This window comes from Hibiscus syriacus, unplaced genomic scaffold (genome assembly GCF_006381635.1).
Source record: "Hibiscus syriacus cultivar Baekdansim isolate YM2019G1 unplaced genomic scaffold, ASM638163v2 tig00111741_pilon, whole genome shotgun sequence".
Taxonomy (NCBI): Eukaryota; Viridiplantae; Streptophyta; class Magnoliopsida; order Malvales; family Malvaceae; genus Hibiscus; species Hibiscus syriacus.
In genome coordinates, this window is record NW_024063166.1 from 473,698 (window position 1) to 490,870 (window position 17,173).

General features: G+C 34.3%; 1 pseudogene; it reads left to right on the forward strand.

Annotated features, from left to right (window-relative positions):
• LOC120168886 overlaps nt 1-17,173 on the forward strand; it is a 179,868-nt pseudogene that overhangs the window by 30,127 nt on the left and 132,568 nt on the right.

Genomic DNA, 17,173 nt, shown 5'->3' on the forward strand with positions numbered 1-17,173 from the left:
ATTAAAATTTAAAAATCCGATTCGAGTTACTTACCTTTGATCGGTTGAAATTTTTCTAAAAAGTGTCGAAAATGTTAGATAAAAAAGAATAAATAAATATTTAAATAAATCAAACAAAAAACATAAGAATGAAATGAAAAAAATAAAAAACGATAAATAAAAAAAGGAAAAAAATATATATATTACATAATTTATACTAACGCAGAATACATATATTATAAATGTAAGCAATACGTAAATCCTTATAAATGGAATATATTAAATAAGCAATAATTGATCATTATGCAAATATTATAAAAAAGAAACATCGGAAATGTCGTTGGTTCATGATATTAAACAAGACCGACATTTAAACAAATGTAAAATAAACAAAATAGGGTAAAATAAGTGATCGATGACTAAGAAATGACACGCATGAAAAAATTGGGCCAAATCCAAAAGATGCAGAAATCTGAAACAAGGACCAAAATGGATTATATGCATAATATAGTGCCAGACTTCAAGGAAAAGTAGAGTTAACATAACTCATCAAATGCCAAGTGACCAAGCAAGCAATTCCCCCAATACAAAAGAAATGGAAACATATCAAAACATTTGAGTCTGATTCACGCAGAACTTAAACCCAAAATTAAAAAGAGAGAAATAAGCTCTCTGCAACCCACCGAATACTCTCCAATGATCAACGCAATTGGGGACCAAGCACCAGCGCCCTTGGGTGACTCAACCTCCGGCGACCCTCAAGTTCCCGACGACCAATGAAAAAGGTAGGCTCTCGTTCTTTCGCTAGTTCTTTTTCCTCAATTTTTTTGGATTTTTGGTATTATGTTGCTTTTGAAACTGTTTTGATCTCCCTCGGTTTTTCCTCTTGTATTTTCGTCGAATGAACCTGGTATCCACCCCTGTATTTTTCGCATGTATTTTTTGCCTCCCTTCCTCGTATTTTTTCGTGTAATTTCTAGTGAAAATCATGTGATCCCTTTGTGTTGATTACAAGGGATTTTATAGGGCCCGAGCATCCCTATTTTGGGTGTTTAAATCCTACTAAAACACTAATGCTTCGTGTTTGTTGGTGTGTTGGACTGTTCCGAGGAAATCGGCGTAGATGCGGGTCGTTGGGGTGAGACGTGCGGAGCAAACATGATGCGTGTTGAGCATGTGGTGCTTGCTGGGCCGTGGTCTGGGCCAGCAGATTGGTCTTGTAATATGATTTTGGATCGGTCAGAAAAGTGTGTCGACACTATGAATATTGTTTCATTTGGTGATTGATAACTCCTCCCTGAATATTCTATTTTATGAATTTGGGATTGGTTTGAGATTCATATCAGTATTCTTCGAATCTCGACTTAATGTTATTATATTGCCCATCTTTTTCTTTGTTGTTATGCTTTTAGTTTAATCAAATTTCGTTTGTAACTTAAACGTCTCGGGTTCGAGCACCAATGACTCCATAAATTCAATTTCTTTTTTTTTAATATCGAACCAAGTAATTGGTGGTAATCAAGAATGGACCCTGGGGTGTTGGAGGATGCGATCACACCACTTAAAATTTTAAATTTTTATAAGTAATTTTTCATGTTTTTATTGATAATTTAAGTTTCTACCTAACTACCTACCTACCTATCTATTTATCTTTCTATCTAAGACTAACGATAATATAACAAGTTAAAAAGAAAAGCGCGAATCAAATGATTTCAGGGGTTAAAAGATTTATTGTTATTCCTTAAAGCACAAAGTTTGAGCACCGTATATACAAGAATATGAATATTTATTGTTAAATAGTTAATTATTTTTTTATTAATCTCAGTTAAGTACAAGGTAATATCTGTTCAAAGATAACTCTCAACCTTTTGATATTGAACGCTCGAATTCTTGATGCTTGAACCGTAACATCAAAGAATAACAATAATTCCTTACAAATTTATAAAAAAAATTGAGATATAATTTTGTGGATTTATTATCTAATCCGTTATTCAAAGTTATAACATCACCATAAAACAATCCGTTTCATGCAAATTTTCAAATCCGCCCTACAAATCCACCCTACAAATCCACCTACCAAAACCACAAAACAAACAGGTAGAAATTGCATGTAACTACAGGGAAGAGTAAAGGTATTTAAGTCATTAAAAACTCATTAACTGTCCATTTCCAAGCCATTCAACCTCCAACGGTCTCCTTCTTTGACTCCCCCCCCCCAAAAAAAAAAAAAATCCACAGATGGTTTCTTTTACGAGTCAAAGAACCCTAAAATTAAACCCTTTCAAATTTTAAACAAAATGTTTATTGGAATTATTTTGTTAATTTAATATAATTTTATAGAGATAATAGTTAATTAATGATGGTTGAGGCGGCGTTGGGGGAGGAATATCTGGTGCCGTCTTCGTGGGAGGTCAAAGTGGCGGTGGCCACGTCGCTGTTCTTGATCCTTTCTTATTAGATTCATACATTCCAAGTTGGAAGTGGGGGTGGCGGTGATCGATCGCTGCTTCAGTAGAATTTTACCGCTGAAATTATTCTTGATGATAAAGACAAGGTCAGTTTTCTTTTTCTTTTCCTTTTAAAGATTTTTTTTTTGTTTCAATGAATTTTGATGGTTTTACTTTTGAGAATTTTATTTGTTTATGCATTTTTCTTATGGACGGTAACGTTGGCTGAAGGCAATATCGCCTTTTTTTTCTGTGTATTTTGGTTGATCTTTTCTGGATCTTCTATTCACTCTGTAACAATTAGGTTTTTCTATTTTAATTTTCGGAAAGTGTTGGGTAACTTTCAATGTCAATTTAGTTGCTCATTTCTCAATTTTGTTAGTTTTGATTCTCAGTGAAGTTTTATGGATTTTCCAAATACTAATAAGAATCAAGTTTTTCTTATTAATTTAGATTCTAAGACCTTATTGGTTTCTTTTAGTGAAGCTCATTTCATGTTCCTTATTCAGTGATCATTTTTCCTAGTAAATAATTTTTATTTTATTTAGTTCAGAAGTGAGTTTCTTTTCTGGGTTTCTCTTTTTATTCAATTATGGAATATATATTGAGTGCGCATTTTTGAAAGGTTATTTTTATTAATTATTCGTTAATCTTATACCCATTTGTCTTGTACTTTGTGGAATTCTTTTAGGCAATTTTTTTCTTGAATAGAGTACAATGGTACACTATATGCCTGCATCACGGGAAATGACTTAGTTTCTTCTTTACGATGTCTATTATTTATTGCTGGTAAAATATGTAAGAATATGGATCTTGATGTTCCTCTGATGAAGGGCCAAACAACCTCTCTGCTTGGCATCATACACTTTTTGGTTTATGCGATATATCCGTTAAAAGTAAATATTTTAGGTGTAATTTTGATTTTGTCCCTTTAACACACTGCTATACCATCAGTACACACGAACATTTTGAATCTTATTTTACTGTAGTTCACAGTGTTGGGTGCTGCTCTTTTCATGGAGTAATTTTCCACTTCTTTGACATGCAGTTGTGCACTTATTTTGTATATAGTCCAGTTCAAAGGAGATCTTCCAACCTATGCTGCCCATACAATCAAGGTACTTCTGTGATTTAATGTCATGTAACAAGGCTTGTTATGAATTCAAAATGAGATTGTTTTTGCCTTTTTGTATTTTTTAACTTTTCCAGGTTGAATTGCTGGCAGCCAAGAATCTCATTGGTGCAAACTTGAATGGCACATCAGATCCTTATGCTATCATCATTACATGTGGTTCTGAAAAGAGATTCAGGTTGTTGTTGTTGTTGTTTTTTTTTTTTTTTGCATTACAAGTTTCTGACGATGATGATTTCCATCTCTTTTTAGCAATATGTTTTTCATCTAAATATTGCTTATTTTCTTTGGATTGTAAGTAGGCTAGACAAATAGTGAAACAGAAGATGCACTAGCTGGGAATAGCAGAATATTTCTCACATTATAATAACAACTCCCCCCCCCCCCCTTATATGGTCATTACCATCATCACACCTAGTACTTTGGCTGTTTTTTTGGCCTTGGAGCATTTAAAGACCAGTTACTTGATCTTGAGTTTTTTTTTTAATTTTCTCTTTAATTTTTGTCTGTTCAATATTTTTATAGATATATAGTTGCACTTTTGATTCTTTAAGGAAAAAAAGTGTTTTTTATTTGATGTTTGTGCTAATAAATAAGACAGCTATTTGGGGGGGGGGGGTTAACCATTATATGTTGTAGGTGTAGATATTCCAAGGAAGAAGAAAGAACATAGGTCTTGTTCGATAATTGCATGCTGAAAAGATTAAAAAAAACAGCCTATTTAAACAGGCTGAGAATTATAGATGTAAAGTACTACTAGGTATCTTTTCCCTAACCTTTATTTCCTAAAAAAACTTATTTTATATTCTAAGACGATAAAATATACTCATAAAAGTACAAGTAAATTGCAATTTAGAACTAGAATTTATGATAAACATAAACTCCTTATCTTGACAGCTATTTAATCTCGGCAGCCTTCCACACTCCTAGTCAAAGGTGGATTGATGAAATTTATGGGTTTCCTATCTTGTATTGGATAGATTAAATTTCAACTGTGGTGCATTGAAGCTTTTGTAAAATCTGTTGGCTTAAGGCAAAGATACAGAGTTCATATGAATTAAAACTAGTGATAGGGTTAAAGGTTGATAACTAAAGAAAGCACAAAGTTCATTTTGTTGTTTGGATCTCTTGATCTTAGGTCTGTGATATTGATACTCTTCTATCATTTATTCTTTGATGAACTGGATAACCGTGTATGTGATACATGTATAAACTTTAAACTAATGAAATTTTATAATTTTGACTGTAAGCATAACAATTATTTTCCACAATGCTGTATTTGAGAACTAATAAATGTCTGAAATATAGCTTTGTGCTTCTGCATAAGAACACTTTTTTTTTGTTTAAAAGAAATATAATCTTATGTAACTCTATTATGTTTACATTTCTTAAGAATTTACTTGTGTTGTTGTTGCAGTTCAATGATCCCTGGTTCAAGAAACCCCATGTGGGGAGAGGAGTTCAATTTCTATGTAGATGAGCTTCCTGTCCAGGTTTATATTATAAGTTATGATTTTTATAGGCAGCACTTGGACATTCTCACGCATACTTTCTTTGTTTAACCTGTATTCTCTGTACGACACCGTGGGTTCAGTTTATTAGCATGTGCTTCTGATTTAAATCATAATATTTTATCTCCAGCAAGCAGCATTATCATTCTTCCTGCTTCTATGTACATGTTATTCTTGAGGTAAATAGACATTTTTTTTGGACTTCCAGACACATACCAGCTTTTTGGCTAAATTTTGAGTAACAAATTTTCTATCATCCATCTTTTCCATCCTTCATCCGAAACAGTACTTTAAAGTATTTGTTTAACCTATAGATGGACAATAGGTTGAATACTTTTATACTTTGTGTTCTAGAGAAACTAATGTTTTCCTTTTAAAAAAAAAAACTCTTCATTCTTTTAGATTCTCCGATATGCATTTTATGTGGGTGCTTAATGAGCCTAGTTTCATTCTGGTGGTGAGAAACCATCTCTCTCTCTCTCTCTCTCCCTCTTCTAATTTTTTCTTCTCTTCTTGTATGTTGTAACAATCTTTAAAACTTGTTATTTATCTTCTTATGGTTCTTTTACATGATGAACATCAATGGTGCTTTAGGATGAGTATTCAAAATTCTTTTAGCACCATTTTTGTTTTAAATGATCCATTTTCTATTAGAATGATAAGAACCCAAAAGGGAATTGGGAAAACTAACAAGAAAAAATAAAATTTGATCACTTCGAGGGGATTAACCTCCAAACAATTGCTAAAAGGACTTTTGTTATATTTGATTGCTTTAGAAAAAATAGCCATATGACATTACATATTTATAGGTTTCATAATCTTGGTGACCAAGGATTAGGGTTCTCGAGGAAACAAAAAACATTTAAGTAAATTAAATATTCTAATATAAATTCATAAGATTAAGAAATAGGTTATTTAAAATAATAAATCCTAAAATCAAGGATCCTATCATAAAATTGTACCAATTTTACATTCACTTATGAAGTTGGGTGCTGCAAATTGTGATTTTATCTTTGCTGGTCCAATCCATGTAACATGAATGTCCCTAATACCATATTTGTCAGGTTTACACTTCTTGTTCTTGGCATTTTAATCAAAGGGAATTTTACGAAGACATATTTAAAACACCTTTTCTTTTTTCCTATGTGGCATTATTTGTCTAAGATAATCCTTTTGACTCACCCTGCAGATAAATGTGACAATATATGACTGGAATATAGTGTGGAAGAGTGCAATCCTTGGTTCAGTTACTGTTCCAGTTGAAAGTGTAGGTGAAAGCACCCCCAGTATGGCATACATTATACAGGGAACCTGGACAGGTGCTCTTTCATTAAAAAGTTCTGGCTTCTTTACATCTTTTATTAGTTCTTATGAAGATCAATAAGAGGCTTTACTTCTTTCAGGTTTGTCTACACATTACAACACAAAAATCACCTGTAAATTCTTCCAGGTAATTTTGCATCTTTTTATACGAATATCTGCTAAAAATGAAAATAATTAAGATAAATTTTTTTCCAATGTTAGTCCCTCTTAATGGAAAATACATGTGTAATCATGTTTATTGTCTCTATATTTCATTTAGTAGTTTGAAAGCTTCTGTTGACAGGCGTGTAAATGGATATGCTGGAGCTGGAGCTCGAAGAAGGGTTACTTCAGAAAAACAAGGGCCTACAGTGGTTCATCAAAAGCCAGGGCCTTTACAGACAATATTTAACCTCCATCCAGATGAGGCAAGTCTCATAGAATGTATTTCTAACTAGAGCTATTTATAAATAAATTGGGCATGGTATGGTTAGAGTAGCAGATAGTAGTTCTGGGGGCAATCCTGTTTCATCACTTCTAGCTGCAGTTGACAAACATACATTTCTTTCAGGTTGTGGAGCATAGTTATTCGTGTGCACTTGAGAGATCATTCTTGTACCATGGTCGTATGTATGTCTCCGCATGGCACATATGTTTCCATTCTAATGTGTTCTCCAAACAAATTAAGGTTAGCTTACCAGTTTGTTGTATTAATTACCAAGGTGTTTTGTCTTCATAAGGTAAGCTGAAACGTAATAATCAGTTTAGTAATGGTAGAATCCAGAGATGCATTAATCCCTTTATTTTTTTAAAGGGGAAAACGACTAAACTAACTAAAAAGATAGGAAATTTTATATATATTTGACACTTGTAAACTGAAAGGATATATGTTCAAATCTTTAACAATTTTTGTTTAAATAACAGGTGGTAGTTCCATTCGAGAATATAGATGAGGTATGCTATATTTTTCTGTTCAGCGCTTCTCCAAAGTTGGTTTTGTGGAATAAAAATGAATTACTATAAAGTATTGCATGCATTTTCTTGACCAAGTTGGAGAAAATTTTGAATTATTTTATGCATATAATATTTTATTTTATCTATGCAGATTCGTAAGAGTCGGCATGCATTCATTAATACTGCAATAACAATCATTATTCGGACGGGTGTGGGTGGGCATGGTGTACATCCATTAGGATTTACTAAATTCTTTATTAAGCATTGGAGCTTTAGGATTTACTCTTTCAAGATTTTGAACAGAGTATTATGTCCTTTCTTGTCATTTCTTAGCTCGGTATGAGTTACTAATATCAGCTTGACATTACCAAATGTGTTGTTTTGGCTGCTTTCTGGGTATAAATTTTGGCCAATGTACTAGGATTTTCTCCTTATTTTTTTATTGAACTGCAATATAATTTTATATTAATTTGAGGTCAAAATCTCCTTGGGGAAATTTGAGTTTTTGTTGTTTTAAATGGATAACTTTTAATTGAATATTTGCTTCTTAAGGATTTGTCCTTGTTTAATGGGTTGAAAAGCAAGGAAGTAGTAGTTGAGCATAAGATAACAGAAAAAGAAAAGCCCTTATGCATTTCATTGACAAAGCTAGAAAATAAAAAAATTGTGGCACCATTATCGATGTTCATTCTCTTCTATTGTGGAGAGGATGAAGTTCAAAGCGTATGACTTAGAGACTGATTAACAGTTGGGCATATATGTTTCGTTCCTCATTATTCTCCTACTAATAGACAAATAGGAACTAATGCTACGGCATATGAAGAATAGGGTAACATCCTTGGATATACTCACAATAGTGATTGTTATTTCTAGAAAACAAAATAGACGACATCATTGACAATAATGCTTTTACATTTCCAGCTCTCCCCATGGGCTTTATTTTATATCTTCTTAGGCTAATGATTTTTAAATTCATCTTTTAGTTCAACTAATAACTGTTAAGTGGTCTCATCTCACATTAGCTTCATTTGAAGTTTGTTTTGTCTTTGTATTTAATTTTAGGGCCTCTGCACCTATTGCTATTAGTTCTAGGTTGGATGATCAACAGAACTACCTTCTATTTGTTTAAGCCTTTTTGGGCTTTACCTTTCAACCATGGTAATGTACTTATGCATTCTTCTTACCTGCAGCCAAATCAAATTTTTACTCCCCTGGGTTCGCTGGACCTGGATCCGTTGATGTCCTCCACTTTTGGACTGACTGAATCTAATGGAAAAAAATACATATTTTGCATAATGAAGGTGCTAAAACATGGAATGATAGCATTTATGTCAGCCTAGTATGCTACCTTCAGGCTTTTTTCCAGTGACTTACAAAGCTCATTTGCTTGAGCAATGCAATCACTTGTTGGTTGAGGATTAGCCATTTTCATATAGAGGAATACAAGTCCCTATTTTGGTTACCTCATACGACAGTTTTTTCTACAGTGTCATTTAGAGATGTCTCACCGTGTTTCAGAAACTTCATATGTTATTTATTACCGAATCCTTTTTGAAATTTAGTGCTTATTGTGGACACCCGTTTTTGTCCGGGTTTTTTTTTTTTTTTTTTTTCCGTTATTTTATTATTATTATTATTATTATCGTTATCTTATTATTTTATTATTATTTATTATTACATATTTTTTTGCAGGCCAAAGCCCAATACAACAAGGCCCAACCTAGGCTTAACCCGAGCCCATCACACGAGCCCAACAAAAATTAGGGTTTCAAAACCCTAAATATTTAGCCGCCGCCGCCGCTTCTGTTGGACTTCCAGCCGCGCCGCCGTCACTGTTCCGGCCCACTCCGATGGTCCAGCCGCCGTTCCCGCGCCACCATCGTCATCTACAGTGAAAAATCAGAAAACAAATCAACCCCAAGTTATCATCTACAGTGCACCAACTCCCCAAATTTTAAAACCCCCAAATAAAATATAACCTAAATCCCGATATTTACGGGATTTAATCCTGCAAAATCAATGAGACTCATACCCCTATTCTAGATATCATCATCATCTCACCCAACAAACAAGATAAAAGTACATGCAGCAACAAAAAGGGGGAGGGGGGCATTCGAAAAAAAAACAGAGAGAAGAACGGGAGACCATTCGGGTTCAGAAAAAAAGAAAGAGAAAACATAAAAAAAAACAGAAGATAGGAAAAAGAGGAGAGAATAGAGACCATACCTTGGTCGAACACCGATGAAAACCGGTCGCCGGAGGTGGAGAAACCGAAAGGTTTCTCCCCTAATCCACTGTGATTGAGCCACTTTTAGGCCAAACGGAGGCCAGATCCTTGCTCAGGGTCTGGAGACGCTTTGAATAGTGTCGTTTTCTCTCCCTTCGGCGCCGGCGTACGGCGGCGGCCGCCGGTCAGTGGCGGCCGGCACGGCGGAATCTCGCCGTTTCCAGAGAGCTTTCTAGATATCTCTCTCTCACTCTCTCCTCTTCTCTCTCTTTCCCTTTCTCATGTTGAAGGGAAAATGAAACAGATGGCCGGTTCAAGGAGATATTTGGGCTATTTATAGCTTGTGGGAAACGGCGTCGTTTTGAGGGGACGGTTTCTGTAATTTCACGCATGGGGTAACTACGCTTTTGGTCCCTGATGCTTTGTAACCGTATTATTTAGCCATTAAATGAAGTTTCATTTATTTGATTTCAGATTCTGATGTTTCCTTATTTATATTTTAGTCCTTTTATTATTTGTTAAGTTATTTTTGTTAATATTTGACATTGGTCACTATATTTGTGAATATTTTATTTTAGCCATTGGCTTGTGTATGGCTTAATTCCTATTTAGTCTTTTAGGTTTCAGTTTTTCTATTTGAGTCTCCTTTTTATTTCTTGTTATATTTTCGTCCTAACATATGTGTTGATGTTTATGACAATTTTTATATATCAAGCCTGGAATTTGTGAAATGTTTATTTCAGTCCTTAAATTTTCTGTAATGTTAGTTTGGTTTTATGCCTATTCAGGTTTATTGATTTGTGATTAATTTTATTTTGATCATTGTATGTATATTAATGGAATTTATTAACATTTATGTTTTAGTCTTTAAACTGGGTTGCCTTCTATTTTAGTCCATCTTTGTTCTTAGTTTTTATTTTCGGTGAGGTTTATGATTTTGGTCATCTGTTTTGTATCCTTTTCATTCGGTCCTTTATGTTGGCTTGTGGGTTCGATTGGGATTAATATTGATTTAGGCTTAAATTTTCTTTTAGGTTCATTTTAGTCACTATCCTAGGTATTATAACATTTTTTGGTTTATATTTGGTTCTGGTTTCAATATTTTTAAATGTTACATCTTAGCCACTGATTTAATATTTCATGTATGTTTCTTTGATATTCGAATCTGGCCATCCCATTTTAAATATTTTATTTTAGTCCTATTAATGTATGTTATGTCATTTTTGTGAATATTTGACTTTTAGACATTATGTTTGTAATAGTTTCAGTCTAGTCCTAAGTTCTTGTATTGTGATATTTTGTGGATGTTTGAATTCAGCCATCATACTTGCAAATGTTCTATTTTGGTCACTGTCTGACATTTTATCTAATTACTATTTGATCCTCCATGTTTCTGTGAAATTTCAATTTAGTCATAAGCTTTACTTTTGGGTTATTTTCACTTCTAGTATTTGACTGTTTAATGTTTGTGATATGGGCTCTAAATTATTTTTATTTTTTATTTAGTCCTTTAAATTTCGGTTAGTGTTTTTTTTGGTCCATTAACTTTCTGTTTTTGCTGTTTAGCCTCCTAAGTTTCTGTTTATATTATTTTAGCCTCTTAAATGTTTTATATTAATTTTGGTTTGTAATATTTACTAATTTATTTTTAGACATTTATGTATGGATGTGTATTTTACTCATTACTTAATTATTTGGATTATGTAAATAATGTTTTCAATTTCATTTAATGTAAATATTTTATTTTTGTATTTCCAATTACATTTATTTTCATTATATCTTTATCTATGTAAGAAATATTCGATTATATTTTCAAGAACACGTATGCGTAGAATGGGCGTGGAAAGTACCACTTGATCGAAGTGGTGTGATCCGGTACGGCATTTTAACGACATAGAAACTTGAAATAAGTCGAGTATATTTTGCTAATTAATTTATTCAAACGATGCAATGTGTGTTATTTTAAGTGACAATTTATTTTATTTTATGTGAATGTAAATTTCAAATTTTTTAATTTGTATTCAATTCACGTTTTTAGTTAATCAATTTACCCGTATGTAAACATCGTTTTTAGTTATATTTGATTCGCAATTTTTTTACATAATCAATGGTAGAATATTCTTTTACAAAAGAGAAATAGTTGAAATAGCTTTCCCGACGGAGGATTGCAAATTTCAAGATTTCTTATCGAGTTAAAGGATTTTCTTTAAATAGTTAACTCGAAGTAAATTAATTAAATTTCAATAAATGGATCGTAATTTAACTTTATATTCGATTTATAGTTTCCACCATTTTACGACAACATGTAAGCGACACAGTACCAGTTTTTGGGCGTTGTGGGGTGCTTACCCTTCCCCGCACGTAATCGACTCCCGAATCCATTTAAATGAATCTTTGGTAACGCAGACCGAATCTTGTCTTAAAAAATGATTTTTCTTAAAATTGTTTTAAAAGACGTTTTTAGGTATTCGACCTACCTAACCCAAAGGTTGATGGCGACTCTTTTTAATTTTATTCAAATCAATGCAAAATCACCCATTTTTCCAAATTAAAGTCATAATTGTTTTTAAAAATAATATTTAATTGTTTTAAAAAAAAATGGTTATGACAGCTTGGCGACTCTGCTGGGGAGTTTTTTTAGAGAGTCAAGCTGTATGTCGCTTACACATTGTCGTCTTGGTGGAAATTATGATTTCTAGTACATAGTTAACTTATGATCCGTTTATTGAAATTTTTAATTGCTTCGTTTTTGGCATACTAACATTTTATTTTTGGCTTTCAGCTTTATCAAGATTTTATCATCTTTTCTGTGTTTTGTTTTCCTTTTGGGTCGAAGGTAGGTATGTTCCTCCTCACACACATCACTCGCATTAGCATAACATAAGCTCTAGAGACGAGCTTCGAGCCAAATTAGTCGGGGTGAATGCTTTACTCTCGTAAGAATTTATTCTTCGTATGAGTTTTAGCAAATAACCCATGGGATACATACCTTATACCTTCGTAGGGATTTATTCCTCGTACGGGTATAAGGCAATGAATCCCCTCGAATTGAACTCGTTCCGTTTGAAACCTGTAATGGGTGAGGATAGAGGGTTTGGCAGCCCAATGGGGCACCGACATCGAGTCCTTTTTTTTCCGTTAGAGCCGAAACCAAGCATATAGTGAACCGTCGAACTATCACCCTAGGTATAGTCATACCGAACCTTTGTCTGTCAGTAGGTACCCAAACTAGGTGTACACAAAGGAGGAGTGTTTCTAAACTCTTATCTTTTGTTTTAATCTCGTAGAATTTGTTTTCTTTTTGAATAAAAGCATACGAACTAGATACCATGCGGTTAGGACCAATTTTTTGAAATTATTCATTTTGGGTAGATAACATGTACGGGTAGGATTATTATCTATTTAAAGCATGCTCGGGTAGATATCATGATGGGTAGGTGTTACTATATCGATTGTCTTACCTGTACTAACCAATTTCTTTTATTTTCTTTGTGTGCACTAACTTATTTATTTTCTGTTGTTTTTGTTTTTTTCATTCTTCTTTACATTGCATCATCATAACATAATGCGAAAATGTTGATCAGCAAGGGGATATTCGAGAGAAAATTTTCACAAGAAGAGATAAAAGTTTTCAACCAAGCAGTCGCGTACACAGACATGCACCGAAGGCTAAAAAGAAATGCACAGAGTACGAGAAGGAGACTTGCTCAAGACGATCGTGAAACGTTCGAGACTAAAATGATGAGCCACTGATCCGATGAGTGATCCAGCAGTCGATTTTTATCTACGATCATTTCATCGCTATTTATCAAGGAGCGGCATACTGACTTCCGCACCACTGGGGCATTAACAGAGTTAGGTTACAGATTGTTTTAGGGGCATCAGTTCCAAATACAAAGATCCGAGACAAAGCAGTGAGCTCGAAGATCGTGCAACATTTAAGACTGAAGTCTGGGGATTAATCCAGCAGTAGATTATTATTTACGATCGTTCCGACGTTATTCATCGAAGAGTGATGCACTGACTTCAGCATCGCCGGGGTGTTAAAAGAGTCTGTTTACAAAACGCTTGAGGGGCATCATTTTCAAGGATGAAGATCCCAGATGAAGCAGCGACCCATTTCAGATTCAACATTTAAGAGAAGTCAAGTCTGTAAAGTGGACTATCTTGTAATGTGAAAACTTTTATTTCTGGTGAAAATTGTTCTAAAATATTCATTGTTGGGATCCACATTTCTGCATTTGCATTTGCATCGTTGCATTTTGCATAACATTCATTTAAGCATGTTTACATGCATTAATCATACCTTGCTGGAAACTTTGAGGAAGCACTTTTAACTGTGCAATTGCATTCACACAGTACTGAGAATGGATGCAAAATTTGAGGAATTAAAGAAAGAGCTGAACGAAAGTTTGCAAAAGATGCAAGTTGAGTGGGAGGTTAAAATGGAGCAGATGCAAAAGACCACCGTGGATTGTATCTTGCAAAACCAAAAAGACCTAGTTGACCAAATGGTAGCAAAGATGGCTGAGCTCAACCAAGAAAAAGGTAAAGAAAAGATTTCATTAACCCGTGAAACAGTTAAAGGTGTGAAAGCACAGGCTAGTTCGCAACCAATTATCTCGCCCAACAGGATTTCTAGTCACCTAGCGACGAGAAGAGCCAAGAACGAGATCCCAGATAATTTGAAACAGTGGTGCAGAGAGACACTCCATGGAATGAGAGGACAAAATTCTCACAACGGGATGGATGCAACAGAACTAGTACTAGTTCCCGACTTGGTGCTCCCGCCCAAATTCAAGAAGCCCGAGTTTGAAAAGTACAGGGGAACCAGTTGTCCCAATGCCCACCTCACGATGTTTATTCGAAGAATGACTGGATACACTAACAATGATCAGATGTTGATCCACTGCTTTCAAGACAGTTTGATTGGACCTGCTTCAAGGTGATACCACCAACTGAGTCGTTCTCAAGTTCGCTCCTGGAGGGATTTGGCTAGTGCTTTTCTGGGCCAATACAAGCACATGATTGATATGGCTCCCGATCGAACAATGCTTCAGAATATGGGGATGAAGAATTATGAAGTTTTCGACAGTGCGCACAACGATGGAGGGATATTGCATCTCAAGTGCATCCACCAGTGACTGAAAGAGAGTTCATCACTATATTCATAGATACATTACAATCTCCTTATATCGACTACATGATAGGGGTTGCCACTAAGAATTTTTCTGACATTGTCATGTGTGGAGAAATGATCGAAAGAGCAGCCAATAATGGCCAGATAGGAGGCACTAGTCATTCCGACAATGAGGAAAGAGATGATATTACATTTGAAGGATCTTATCTAGCTAATCTGGGGACCAAACCTCATAAGGCATTCTGTCACATCAATCCACTCCCAATGACATATGAAGAATCGCTCCCAATGCTAGTTGAGAGGAACCTTGTGACTCCAGTTCAATCCAAACCAAGAGAGACCCCATATCCTGAAGGCCATGATATTAACGCCATATGCAGCTATCATATTGGGAGCTCGGGGCATACCACTGACAACTGCAAGACACTAAAGCACAAAATCCATAATATGATTTATTCAGGGGTATCCTAATACTAAGCCAGAGAAGTCATTGCATCAACCACTTGCATCCATAGAGATTGTTTTGTTTGAACTCGTTTTTGTTCTTTCTTCAATATTTGCTTAAATATTTTTAATCTTTGATGACTGAAATGATGCTACTTTCTAAGGTTAAATAATTGAACAAATTTTAATCTTTAGTTCTTTGAATATCGAATGAATTACATATTCTTTTAATTCTTCAAGAATTATAGATTTTTTGACATATGGCAAGATTAGACCTATTTTATCCTGTCTAAAACCTTAAAATAAAATCTCTCGATTTTTACCCAAAATAATTCCTGGTCACTACCAAATAACCAATTTTTGACATTCTATCTCTTTGAGACCTTGAAATATTCTTTTCGACCTTGAAACATTCCCTCTCTTTAAGGCCTTGAAACATTCTTTCCACCTTGAAACACTGCATTTATTTTTTGAGACACAAAAGTCATACTCGTACCTTTCCTTGAGCCTATAAAGTCATCATCGTCTTCTTAGACGTAAAACCAACATTTCTACCAATAAAACCTACAGACATTGAGTACAGGATGTTCAATTGAACTTAAACCTTTCTACAAAGAAGACACAGTGTGGGGCATCTCGCATCAATTTTCTGAAGACGAGCATGAGCAATTGAGACATGTTGAGAGCAAGAAGCGAAGAGAAAAAATAGAATTCATTCAAAATAATTCTATCATGCATTAATTACATTTTTCTTCATGTGAATAAACAATTAATCTTGAAAATCTATCCCCCTAGGGATACTTCTTCTGCAAGGACTTCTGTGTATGAGATGATGAACGGCTTTCTTTCTTTATCCCTTCACAAAAGGAGAAAATATATCCCTTGTGTCCCCTTTGAGCCTGAATGATATTTTCTTTTGATTCAACCCTAACCAAGGATCACCCTCCACACTGGGGGGGCAATGTGAAGGAAATCTGAGTGAAGAAAATTGATCCAAATGAGATACCGAAAGGTGAACCAGACGCAGAGTGCAAAGATCAAACCAAAGAAAAAAACAAAGAGCAAAGAGAAAAATCAAAGCAAAAATCAAAGAAAAAGCAAAGAACAAAAAGAGGATAAAGAATACAGACGAAGAGTCCCTTGACTCAAATGACGCATTAAGCTTCAAATCGTGAGATTAATCAAACACAATCACTCTAGAATCATTTGACTCGAAGATCATAAAACATCAAGAGAAAGACATGCGAGTAGATTCAAATTGAGCAAAACAAGATCAAAGGCATCAGAGTTAATTGATCCTTGGTTCAAATACCCTTAAAACACATGTTTGGGCCTTTTATCCCTTTCTTTCATTACCCTGAACCATGACCCACATTACGTGCCTAAAAAGTCCCTTCTAATCATACATGGATTTCTAAACAGAAGAGACTATCTTCAGATTTCATCCCGCTCATCAGGATTAATATTTTACTTATAAAGATTTTCTAAAAATCTTTAATGCATGATAGAGAAAAATAACAAAGGGGGGTTAAAGACGTAAAATTCTGAGTAACGTCTTGAAGCCAAAGGAGGATTCGAGTTGAAAACCTGAAAGGGCGGCTCGAATATGAAGATTATTACATAGGAGACGATTGCACAAATCCCTTGATGAGGCATCACACAACATGAATGAGAACATGAGAGTTGGGAGTCAGAGAACACTTCCAATAGCTGAGTACAGAAGCTACTCCATCAGATCAGAGAACATCAAATAAATGAGAACACTATACTCTTGACCAAAATTAACCACTTGAGACTTTTTTATCCTTCCTTACTTAACCATCTCTCAAAGATAGCATTGATCTTGACACTTGTCAAATAGCTATAATTTATTGAAAGATTAAAAGAGTAATTAATTCTTTGATATCCAATGAACTCTTGTTTTATGATTTGTCAATTGTGAAACCTTGAAAGGAGCAATATTTTCAAAACTTTTGATTAAACATTTTTCAAAACTATTGATATTTTCAGACTTTTGAAAATAAAAGAAGAAGAAAA